This window comes from Bos grunniens, chromosome 12 (genome assembly GCF_055505025.1).
Source record: "Bos grunniens cultivar Pamir isolate PY7600 chromosome 12, Bosgru_T2T1.0, whole genome shotgun sequence".
Taxonomy (NCBI): Eukaryota; Metazoa; Chordata; class Mammalia; order Artiodactyla; family Bovidae; genus Bos; species Bos grunniens.
This window is the reverse complement of record NC_141176.1, coordinates 8,714,827-8,728,104: the sequence shown is the minus strand read 5'-3', so window position 1 is coordinate 8,728,104 and position 13,278 is coordinate 8,714,827. Positions and strand designations below refer to the sequence as shown.

General features: G+C 39.1%; 1 long non-coding RNA gene across 1 annotated transcript in view; it reads left to right on the top strand.

The window, feature by feature from the left end:
• LOC147361346 (uncharacterized) overlaps positions 1-8,337 on the top strand; it is a 40,002-nt gene extending 31,665 nt beyond the window's left edge. The window contains exon 3 of the long non-coding RNA XR_015137579.1: positions 8,105-8,337. This is a non-coding gene — a long non-coding RNA (uncharacterized LOC147361346). The remainder of the gene's footprint in view (positions 1-8,104) is intronic.
• Positions 8,338-13,278: the final 4,941 nt, after the last annotated feature.

Sequence of the window (13,278 nt, the reverse complement as noted above, 5' to 3'; positions counted from 1 at the left end):
CACTGCCACAGGGGCAGGGGCTCTGGGTGCAGCAGACCTGGCTGTGGCATAAGCCCACTTGGAGGAGTTCTCCATCAACCCCAACATAGAACCACCAGAATTTACAAAGAACTTGGGAAACAGACTCTTGGAGGGCACAAACAAAACCTTGTGCACACCAGGACCCGGAAGAAAAGGGCAGTGACCCTACAAGAGACTGATCCAAACTTGCCCGTTAGTGTCCGAGAGTCTCCAGTGGAGGCATGGATTGGAGGTGGCCTGCTGCAAGGTCAGGGGCACTGAGTGCAGCAGTGCATGCATAGAATTTTTTGAAGGAGGTTGCCATTATCTTTATTACCTCCACCATAGTTTGGTCTCAGGTCAAAAAACAGGAGGGAACACAGGCTGGCCAATCAACAGAAAATTGGATTAAAGATTTATTGAATATGAGCATGGTGACTGCAGCCATGAAATTAAAAGAGGCTTGCTCGTTGGAAGAAAAGCTATGACCAATCTAGACAGCTTATTAAAAAGCAGAGACATTATCTTGCCAACAAAGTTCCATCTAGCCAAAGCTATGGTTTTTCCAGTAGTCATGTAGAATGTGAGAGGTGGACTATAAAGAAAGCCGAGGGTCAAAGAATTGATGCTTTTGAACTGTGGTGTTGGAGAAGACTCTTGAGAGTCTCTTGGACAGAAGGAGATCCAACCAGTCCATCCTAAAGGAAATCAGTCCTGAATATTCATTGGAAGGCTGATGCTGAAGCTGAAACTCCAATACTTTAACCAACTGATGTGAAGAAGTGACTCATTGGAAAAGATCCTCATGCTGGGAAAGATTGAAAGTGGGAAGAGAAGGGAACGGCAGAGGATGAGATGGTTGGATGGCATCACTGACTCAGTGGACATGATTTTGGGTAAACTCTGGGAGTTGGTGATGGACAGGGAAGCCACAGGTGCTGCAGTGCATGGGGTTGCAAAGAGTCAGACACAACTGAGTGACCTAACTGAACTGAGCATGGGTCTGCCCATCAGAATAAAACCCAGTTTTTCCCACAGTAAGTCTCTCCCATCAGGTAGCCTCCATAAGCCTATAATCCTTATCCTTCAGAGGGCAGACAGAATGAAAATAAAAATCACAGAAAACTAATCAAACTGATCACATGGACCACAGCCATGTCTAATTCAATGAAACCATGAGCCATGCCATGTGGAGCCACTCAAGAAGGATGGGTCATGGTGGAGATTTCTGACAAAATGTGGTCCACTGGAGAAGGGAATGGCAAACCACTTCAGTATTCTTGCCTTGAGAACCCCAAGAACAGTATGAAAAGGCAAAAAGGTATGACACTGAAAGATGAACTCTCCAGGTCAGTGGGTGCCCAGTACGCTACTGGAGAAGAGTGGAGAAATAACTCCAGAAAAAATGAAGAGACAGAGTCAAAGCAAAAACAACACCCAGTTGTTGATGTGACAGGTCATGGAAGTAAGTCTGCTGTAAGGAACAATATTGCATAGGAACCTGAAATGTTAGGTCCATGAATCAAGGTAAATTGGAAGTGGTTAAGCAGGAGATGGCAAGAGTGAACATCGTTTTATGAATCAGTGAACTAAAAGAGATTGGAATGGGTAAATTTAACTCAGATGACTATTATATCTACTACTGTGGGCAAGAATCCCTTAGAAGAAATGGAGTAGTCCTCATAGTTAACAAAAAACTCCAAAATGCAGTTCTTAGGTGAAGTCTCAAAAAGGACAGAATGATCTGTTCGTTTTCAAGGCAAACCATCCAGTATCACAGCAATCCAAGTCTATGCCCCAACCATTAATGCTAGTGAAGCTGAAGTTGAACAGTTCTCTGAAGACCTACAAGACCTTCTACAACTAACACTGAAAAAAAAAAAGATGTCCTTTTCATTATAGGAGACTGGAATGCAAAAGTAGGAAGTCAAGAGATACCTGAAGTAACAGGCAAATTTGGCCTTGGAGTACAAAATGAATCAGAGAAAAGGCTAACAGAGTTTTGCCAAGAGAATGCATTGGTCATAGCAAGCATCCTTTTCCAACAACACAGGAGGAGATTCTACACATGGACATCACCAGATGGTCAACACTGAAATCAGATTGATATTATTCTTTGCAACCAGAGATGGAGCAATACATTTGCTGACTCTATACAGTCAGCAAAAACAAGACCAGGAACTTACAGTGGCTTAGATCTTGAACTTATTTTTCCAATATTCAGACTTAAATGAAAAAATAGGAAAACCACTAGACCATTCAGGTATGACCTAAATGAAATCCCTTGTTATTATACAGTGGATGTGACAAATAGATTCAAGGGTTAGTTCTGATAGACAGAACGCTTGAAGAATTATGGACAGAGGTTCCTGAAATTGTACAGGAGGCAGTGATCAAGAACATCCCCAATGAAAAGAAGTGCAAAAAGGCAAAATGGTAGTCTGAGGAGGCTTTACAAATAGCTGAAAAAAGAAGAGAAGGGAAAGGCAAATTAGAAAAGGAAAGATACACCCATCTGAATGCAGAGTCCCAAAGAACAGCAAGGAGAGATAAGAAAGCCTCCATCAGTGATCAATGCAAAGAAATAGAGGAAAATAATAGAATGGAAAAGACTAAAGATCGCTTCAAGAAAATGAGAGATACCAAGGGGAAATTTCATACAAAGATGGGCTCGATAAAGGACAGAAATGGTATGGACCTAACAGAAGCATAAGATATTAAGAAGAACTGGCAAGAATACCCAAGAAGCACTATATAAAAAAAATCTTCATGACCCATATAATCACGATGGTGTGATCACTCACCTAGAGTCAGGCATCCTGGAATATTAAGTCAAGTGGGCCATAGGAAGCATCACTACTAACAAAGCTAGTGAAGGTGATGGAATTCTAGCTGAGCTATTTCAAATCTTCAAAGATGATGCTGTGAAAGTGCACTCAGTATGCCGGGAAATTTAGAAAGCTCAGTAGTGGCCTCAGGACTGGAAAAGGTCAGATTTCATTCCAATCCCAAAGAAAGGCAATGCCAAAGAATGTTCAAATTACCTCACAATTGCACTCATCTCAAGCTCAAAATTCTCCAAGCCAGTCTTCAATAGTATGTGAACTGTGAACTCTCAGATGTTCAAACTATATTTAGAAAAGGCAGAGGAACCAGAGATTAAATTGCCAACATCCATTGGATAATCGAAAAAGCAAGAGAGTTTTTTTTTTTTAATTTTATTTTTAAACTTTACATAATTGTATTAGTTTGCCAAATATCAAAGAAAACATCTACTTCTGCTTTATTGACTATGCCAAAGCCTTTGACTTTGTGGATCACAACAAACTGTGGAAAATTCTTAGGAATGGGAATATCAGACCACCTGACTTGCCTCCTGAGAAATCTGTATGCAGGTCAAGAAGCAACAGCTAGAGCTGGACATGAAACAACAGACTGTTTCCAAATTGGAAAAGAAGTAGCCAAGGCTGTATATTGTCACCCTGCTTATGTAACTTATATAAAGACTACATCACAGGATGCTTGGGGCTTGTGCACTGGGATGACCCAGAGGTATGGTACGGGGAGGGAGGTGGGAGAGGTGTTCAGGATGGGGAGCACGTGTACACCCGTGGCAGATTCATGTTGATGTATGGCAAAACCAATATGATATTGTAAAGTAATTAGCCCCCAATTAAATAAATTTAAATTAAAAAAAAAAAAAAAAGACTACATCATGCAAAATGCCATGCTGGATGAAGCAGAAGCTGGAATCAAGATTGTCCAGAGAAATATCAATAACCTCAGATATGCAAATGACAGCACCATTATGGTAGAAAGTGAAGAACTAAAGAACCTCTTGATGAAAGTGAAAGTGGAGAGTGAAAAGCTGCCTTAAAACTCAACATTCACAAAAGTAAAATGGCATCTGGTCCCATCATTTCATGGCAAATGGATGGGGAAACAATGGAAACAGTGTAAGATTTTATTTTCTTGGGCTCCATAATCACTGCAGATGGTGACTGCAGCCATGAAATTAAAAGATGCTTGCTCCTTGAAAGAAAAGCTATGAGAGCCTAGATGGCATATTAAAAAGCAGAGACAATACTTTGCCAAAAATGGTCCATCTGATCAAAGCTATATTTTCCCAGTAGTCATGTATGGTTGTGAGGGTTGGACTATAAAGAAAGCTGAGTGCAAAGAATTGATGTTTTTGAACTGTGGTGTTGGAGAAGACTCTTGAGAGTCCCTTGGACTGCCAAGAGATCAAACCAATCAGCCCCAAAGGAAATCAGTCCTCAATATTCACTGGAAGGACTGATGCTGAAACTCCAATACTTTGACCACCTGATGCTAACAACTGACTCATTGGAAAATACCTCAATGCTGGGAAATTTGAAGGCAGGAAGAGAAGGGAAGGGCAGAGGATGAGATGGTTGGATGGTATCACTGACTTGATGAACATGAGTTTGTGTAAGCTCCAGGAGTTGGTGATGGACAAGGAAGCCTGATGTTTGCAGTCAATATGGTCACAAATATTCAGATAGTACTGAGTGACTGAACTGACTGACTGAGCTTTTTAAATGTATTCTTTAGGGTAATATCTGATTCATGTATTTACTCATTTTCCCCATACGATGATCCAGTTTTGTAACATACCTGTGCTTATCATCATTCAAGTATAATTTGCTTCTCTCGTGTAGAATGACTTGCTATCAAGATTCTAGGAAAAATAAATTCCTCATTAGCCTGCATTATCATTCCCTATCTCTCATATTCTGCTATTATCAATGATCTTTTTCAGTCTTTGTCTACTTTGACCTAACTACAGCTTTTGGTAAGATTGACCAGTATATCACATTTTTGTCTGAACTTTTCCTCCTTTTAATCTTATGGCATGGCCGTCTTTTTTATTTCCTCTTGCTCTCTGATTACCTCTTCTATCTTGTTCAGTGTCTTTTATTACATCACACTACACACAGTGTTTCCATGGTTTCTCTTGTCCAGCATCTTGCCTATCTAATTTGATTCTGTCTTGATGATCTCAAACACACCATGGCTTTATCTATCTTCTTTCTGTATATGATTCTTTTCTTCTAAAATGTAAGCTTCACTAGGACATAGGTGTGTGTGTATGTATGAATGCACTTGTGTTTTCCATTCATATGTCCCAGCAACAATGCCTGTCACAGATATAATAGGTATCCAATACTTAAGTGTTCCTGAAATAACTTCTAAGTATACAATCCCAAGAAATCTCTAAGTTTAATATGTGTTATGATAACCTACAGTGTTTAGGTGGCATATCATCAAGTCTAATACTAAAAGATTTCTGTTTATTGGTTTGATCTAAGACAAGAAATGTTCATGTCTAGGTTCTTTGGTGACAGATGTAATTCTTGCTTTTAGAAACACTGGATTAGACAAGTATGTTTAACTGCTATGAAATATCTGTTGCTGAGTATACTATTAATACTTTTAATATTTTTAATTTAATACTTTTCTTTTAAATGTTTACTCTTCTGTTTCTAAGAATGTAGTCTCTATTATGTTTTTCCTGCTTTAAAAACACCTATAATTCTCGTGTATACTTAACAGTTAAGATTTTTCCCATGTATGTTCCTTCTATTGAGCTCTTTTCTTCCCCCTCCACTGCCATTTAACAATTTCAAGAACTTAAAGTATGATCTTGATTTATCTTCTTAGTTTAATGCTTTAAATAAAAGGTGTTATTACTACATGGACAATACCATTGTTTTTATTCAGTTGCTCAGTTGTGTCTGACTTTTTGCAACCCCATGGACTGCAGCAGGCCAGGCTTCCCTGTCCTTCAACATTTCCCAGAGTCTGCTAAAACTCATGTTCATTGAGTTGGTGATGCCATCCAACCATCTCATCCTCTGTTGCCCCCTTCCCCCAATATCATATCCTCCAAGAATTTGAAAATAAAGATTAAGCCTGAGCAAACATGAATTTAGAATGAGAATAAATGTAAAAATAAACAAAACATACTGAATAGATTTATGACCTAAATGTTATTTTATAAATCTTTGTATTATATGATATTGCTTTCCATCAAATTATATTATATTGTTTTTAATATCTTATCAACAAAGGTCCATATATAGTCCAAGTCATGGTTTATCCAGTAGTACTTGTTTTTTCAGTAGGTAGGGGTGTGAGAGTTGGACCGTAAAGAAGGCTGAGCACCAAAGAATTGATGCTTTGACCTTTGGTGCTTGAGAAGACTCTTGAGAGTCCCTTGGACAGCAAAGAGATCAAACCAGTCAATCTTCTAGAAAATTAACCCTGAATATTCATTGGAACAACTGATGCTGAAGATGAAGCTCCAATACTTTGGCCACCTGATGAGAAAAGCCAACTAATTAGAAAAGACCCTGATGCTGGAAAAGATTGAGGGCAGAAGCAGAAGGGAGCGACAGAGGATGAGATGGTTGGATGGTATCATCGGCTCAATGGATATGCATTTGAGCAAACTCTGGGAAATAATGAAGAATAGGGAAGCCTGGCATGCTGCAGTTCATGGGGTCACAAAAAGTTGGACATGACTGAGCAACTGACTACAAAAATCTTAGTATTTATTGAGAATATACACACATAAGAGAGCAATTTAAGTACTTTGGGGTTATTTGTATTATACATGTTAAAAGATTATGTATTATAACATTTTAGAAATTTGAAGGAAAGGAAAATGTATCAGATCAGATCAGATCAGATCAGTCGCTCAGTCGTGTCCGACTCCTTGCGACTCCATGAATTGCAGCACGCCAGGCCTCCCTGTCCATCACCAACTCCCGGAGTTCACTGAGACTCATGTCCATCGAGTCAGTGATGCCATCCAGCCATCTCATCCTCTGTCGTCCCCTTCTCCTCCTGCCCCCAATCCCTCCCAGCATCAGAGTCTTTTCCAATGAGTCAACTCTTTGCATGAGGTGGCCAAAGGACTGGAGTTTCAGCTTTAGCGTCATTCCTTCCAAAGAAATCTCAGGGCTGATCTCCTTCAGAATGGACTGGTTGGATCTTCTTGCAGTCCAAGGGACTCTCAAGAGTCTTCTCCAACACCATAGTTCAAAAGTATCAATTCTTCAGCGCTCAGCCTTCTTCACAGTCCAACTCTCACATCCATACATGACCACAGGAAAAACCATAGCCTTGACTAGACGAACCTTTGTTGGCCAAGTGATGTCTCTGCTTTTGAATATGCTATCTAGGTTGGTCATAACTTTCCTTCCAAGGAGTAAGCGTCTTTTAATTTCACGGCTGCAGTCACCATCTGGAGTGATTTTGGAGCCCAGAAAAATAAAGTCTGACACTGTTTCCGCATCTATTTCCCATGAAGTTGGGACGGGATGCCATGATCTTCGTTTTCTGAATGTTGAGCTTTAGTTAAGGGGAAGACTGTTCTAAGTTTTAACAATTATATAGACAAATAATCATAGAAATAAACTTTTGTGTTTGTGTGTACTTGTGCATATGTGTGTGATATTGCATATTTGTGAAAGCAAATGTTTAGATGATAGCTCAATTATAAGAATAATTTTCTATTCTTGATGAAATAATGCCTGCCTTTATTATGTCACATAAAACTCTGTATTTTTATTGTAGGGTTTAAATTCAATCTCTTTTTGCTGTCTTTCCCTAGAGATTCAAATTTTTTTCTTATACCTAACCAAAAACTTTTGTATATATTACAGGGAATCAATCAATCAGTAAGAAGTGAACAGTAGTAGATATTTATAGAACAATACAGTTATATTTAGAAGCAATTTTAGTTCTTTTTGAGTACTAATTCTATTATAAATAGTAATATTTCAGCTTAATTTTGAAAAATGCTCAGTATATAAATACTTTAATTTAGTTTCATTCTTATTCTGAAGCAACAGATGCGTAAAATAAAGTACAATTTTTAGATTCAAGCTTTAAGTGATTTTAGCAATGATTGTTTCATTTGCTATTATACTAATTCCATTTGTTAGCTATACATTTAAAATGTAGACAAATATCAGTACATAAGGAATTTAATAACAAAATAGTTTGAAATTTTCATAGGGTAATATTTTTTAAAATATGTGATTATGATTTATTTTTCTCTCTTTTTTCTTAGATTTTCCCAGGAAGTGTTACCTTTTTGGACATCTTAAGACATCTGTGATGCTGAGGATGTGAAAAGTGGAAAGATAGGTATAGCAGAAGTTAAACATTTGTATTTTAAAGACTAATTTTAATTTTTACATTGAGATCAGAGTTTTAACCCACGTTTCCTGAGAAAGATAATTATTTCCTAAATTTTATATTTCCTTGAATGTCAGTGAAAATATAGTAAATAAGTCTGGTGTACTTGATCATATCATTTTAAAAATAGCTTATACAATGTCTTTTCTTCTATAGAAAACATCTTTTCTATAGAAAAATGTCTTTTTCTTCTGTGGTAGAATCAACAATAGATATGGCATTTAAAAACAGTGCAACTGTACAGCTTTAAAGTCCTGATTTGTTAGTGTAACTGTCTTTGTGGCATAATGTTCTACTGCTTATGATGCCATTTTGTCCAATCACTAGAAAAGCTTTGGCTTTAACATTAGTTCAGCAGAAATAGACAAAATCACTTAGTGAAAGTTCATGTCATAGGCTCTGCCAAGTATCTGTCCTTTCTGATCCAGCCTATTATGGAATGCTTTAGGAAAACAGAAACAGATGGTACCATGTTCAGATATGGTTTGCGATCCTCTCATTCTGTATACTTTCTGGAGAGAAGTGGTTAAAATGTTGAGAGTGATTCTAGGCAAAAAAGTGTAAGATCTTAAGAAATGTATAAAAATAAGTTTGGGATGAGAATAAATTCAGTAGAAGAGAATATTTATGGTCTGAATTTACCTCTAGCTGGCAACTCTTGGCTTCTGGTTTTGTATCATACACAGCATGGACTTTCCAATGTAGGTAGGAACTTTATTCTACAATTCTGTGGGATAAGGCTATCTTTATTCTTCTGTTTTCTAACATTGAGACAGGTACAGGGAGTGCCAGTATGATAAGGTGCCTTATTAACAGCCCACCATGTTCATATTATAAAGGACATCAGGAATCTGGCTATGTCACCTTGTTGCTTAGAACTCATGAGTGTCTCTGTATTACCTTCAAGGATAGATTTCAACTCCCTTTTCCTGGATAGGAAACTCAGAATAGTGGTCTGTCTATTTCCCTTCCCACCATGTCATGGCACCCATTTAATCATTCCAAACATTGAAGTTTGTGGCTCTCATGCCTCTTCTAATTGCGCCTTTAATTTTTCAACTTCACTAGTTTTGTTCTCTTCTGGAAAACTTCTCCCCTCCTCTTCACTTGGCTAATTTTCTTTCAACTTTCAGAAAACTCAAGAACCACCTCTTCCAGGAAGCCTTACCTAAGTTCCCAAGTTGATTGCAGAAGGCTTCCCATCCTTTTGCTCCCCAAATAAATTCACTCCTGAACAGGCCCAAAATTGCTCTTGATGAAAATAGCTTCATTAGAGCCAAGCATATTTACATTTCTTAACAAGAGAAGACAACAAGAAAGCTTGGGTTCATATAACAGATAATACTGATGCTGTAAAATCCCAGAATACCTGAATATGTTCTAGTTCACACATGAAAGGAGGGCACACATTTAATTGTTGTTGGTAACAGTCCAGTGGGGTATGCAGCAAACAACTAGAATCCAGAATTGCCATCTGCTCTCAAGGAGGTTATGTGACAGTTGGTTGCTGAGGACCATTCCAGTGGGTATCAAAGTGGTGAAGTAGTCACAGTATTCAGGGCAAGCCAGGAAAATGAGAAGGAGTAGAAAAATGTGATTTATATTTCCAAGCTGTAGAAACTCCAACAATAGCTCCAGTGGAGTCTCAGGGAAAATAATTTGACCCAACTGAGTTGAGGGGGAATAGAGCCAACATAAAACCAGCCATCCAGAACTTCTAAACCAACAGTCCCCAAACTTTTTGGCACCAGGGCCTGGGTTTGTGGAAGACACTTTTTCCACAAACCAGGGATGGTTTGGGGGTGACCCAAATGTATTACATTTATTGTGTGCTTTATTTTATTAAGAGTACATTGTGATACATAATGAAATAATTACACAACTCACCACAGTGCAGAATCAGTGGGAGCCCTGAACTTGTTTTCTTGCAACTAGACAGTCCCATCTGGGAGTGATGGGAGACACTGACACACAAACTATGTTGCTTGTGTCCAGTCGACTCCATAATCTTGTTTTGGTTGCTGTCACTGCAGAAAACCCTGCTTCACAAATATAGGATGTTGGAAATGGAAGTGGGCTTTTCAGTGATTTTGTGACAGTCTCAGGATATTCAGCTTTTATTTTAATCCAGAATATGTGGAGATTTGGAGCTGTCTCAAATACACTTTTAAGGCCACCATCACTTGTCATCTCAAGTAATTGATCCCATTCTAGCACAGTTAAAAGTGGATTCACCTCGCTTATTCACAAATGTCTCAAGAATCCCTTGCTTCCCAGTTTGGGTGCCTTTTGTAGTTAAGAAGTAATGCTCAAACTCTTTTGAAAGCTGAGATAGATGATTATGCACCAGCTAGGAGAAAGTAGGCCCTGGATCAGTATCTTTCAAACCCCTGCTAATGTTTAAAACATGCCAAAAATCCAAGTGTTCACTCATCATCCCCATAATTCCAATTTGACTTTAATGCAGGGACTTCATCCACTGACTTGAACACAGTTGTTATTCTTTCCTGAAGTGACAGATTGAGTTTGTTGCAAGTAACAGTAACAAAGTTTTGCAACTCATTCTATGTGTCTGAAATGCCCTGCTAGTGGTGACTTTTTTTTTTTTTTAAGAAATCTCTGGAGCATCCCTTGTAACTCAAAAACTCTGGCCAGTGACCTACATTTAGAAAACCGTCTCATTTCCATGTATAAGAGAACATATGTGTGCTCTGCATCTGTCTCCTCACAAAGTTGCACAAACAGACTTGAGTTAAGGATAGGTACTTTAATATGGTTGATCATTTTGTTACCAAGTCCAAACTTGTCCTGCTTGCTGCATGACAGGCCAATAAATCTGAGGAATGAGCTGTTGAGGCAAGGAATATAACTTTATTCAGAAAGCCAGCTGACCAAGAAGATGACAGACAAATGTCTCAAAATAATAATCTTACCTGGGTCTCTGGATGTCAGGTTCTTTTACAGAACAAAGATGGGGAGAGGTAAGGAAGTAAAACAAAACAAATAAAAAATAGCAAACCTTGGGAAGGGGAAGTGTTAATTTCTTCCTTCCTGCCATCCACAGGTGGATAGGGTTCTGAATAAAGACACTTCAGTTTAATACTCTGACAAAGGGTCAGAGTTCCCTGAGGCAGGCCTTTATGTATAAACGGTATTCTTTTAGTAAACAAAAGCAGTGGGAAAGAAAGGTTAAAGTTAAACAAATAGACTCAATATTGAGTCAGAATTGACTCTTCCCCACAACAATTTTAATCAATCATATCCTTCAAAACACTGTTAAATTCAGGTGACATTTTTAGGCTAGCCAGCATTTCTCTATGGATAACAGTGCATAGACTCACATTCAGAAGCTTCCTCTTCTACCCAAGCAGGGACACCAGAAAGCCATCCAGTCGTGGCAGCTGCTCTGTCTATACATACACTGCCACAAAATGACCAGTCTCATTTTCCTGGTATGTAATCATTCACAGGCTTACACGGTTCGGCAGCTGTGGTGTTGGTTAACAAGAGTGCACATAACATACCCTCAAGCACATCTTCCTGAAAAATATATCTCACAAAAATAAGCATTGTTTCCTTGTTGTCAACATCCGTACACTTGTCAACCTGGAGTGCAGACCACGGTAACTCATTAATCCTGTCTAATAATTGTGGCTCAGTATCCTCTGTTATTTAATCAATTTGACTAATTATGGTGCTAATCAAAAGAGGAACTCATGCCACCTTTTCAACCGTAGCCTCTCCTACTCCTACAAATTTATGATGAATGTCATTAGCAGCAGTCAGCTATACATCACTGAGTGTAAAGGGATTCTTAGCTTTAGCACTGTGGTTCAGTTCAGTTCAGTTCAGTCACTCAGTCATGTCCGACTCTTTGCGACCCCATGAATCACAACACGCCAGGCCTCCCTGTCCATCACCAACTCCCGGAGTTCACTCAAACTCATATCCATCGAGTCAGTGATGCCATCCAGCCATCTCACCCTCTGTCGTCCCCTTCTCCTCCTGCCCCCAATCCCTCCCAGCATCAGAGTCTTTTCCAATGAGTCAACTCTTCGCATCAGGTGGCCAAAGGACTGGAGTTTCAGCTTTAGCATCATTCCTTCCAAAGAAATCCCAGGGCTGATCTCCTTCAGAATGGGGTTGGATCTCCTTGCAGTCCAAGGGACTCTCAAGAGTCTTCTCCAACACCACAGTTCAAAAGCATCAATTCTTCTGTGCTCAGCCTTCTTCACAGTCCAACTCTCACATCCATACATGATCACTGGAAAAACCATAGCCTTGACTAGACGGACCTTTGTTGGCAAAGTAATGTCTCTGCTTTTGAATATGCTGTCTAGGTTGGTCATAACTTTCCTTGCAAGGAGTAAGCGTCTTTTAATTTCATGGCTGCAGTCACCATCTGCAGTGATTTTGGAGCCCCCAAAAATAAAGTCTGACACTGTTTCCACTGTTCCCCCATCTATTTCCCATGAAGTGATGAGACCGGATGCCATGATCTTCCTTTTCTGAATGTTGAGCTTTAAGCCAACTTTTTCACTCTCCTCTTTCACTTTCATCAAGAGGCTTTTGAGTTCCTCTTCACTTTCTGCCATAAGGGTGGTGTCATCTGCATATCTGAGGTTAATGATATTTGTCCCGGCAATCTTGATTACAGCTTGTGTTTCTTCCAGTCCAGCGTTTCTCATGATGTACTCTGCATAGAAATTATATAAGCAGGGTGACGATACACAGCCTTGATGTACTTCTTTTCCTATTTGGAACCAGTCTGTTGTTCCATGTCCAGTTCTAGCTGCTGCTTCCTGACCTGCATACAGATTTCTCAAGAGGCAGGTCTGGTGGTCTGGTATTCGCATCTCTTTCAGAGTTTTCCACAGTTTATTGTGATCCACACAGTCAAAGGCTTTAGCATAGTCAATAAAGCAGAAATAGATGTTTTTCTGGAACTCTCCTGCTTTTTCTATGATCCAATGGATGTATGCAATTTGATCTCTGGTTCCTCTGCCTTTTCTAAAACCAGCTTGAACATCAGGAAATTCACACTTC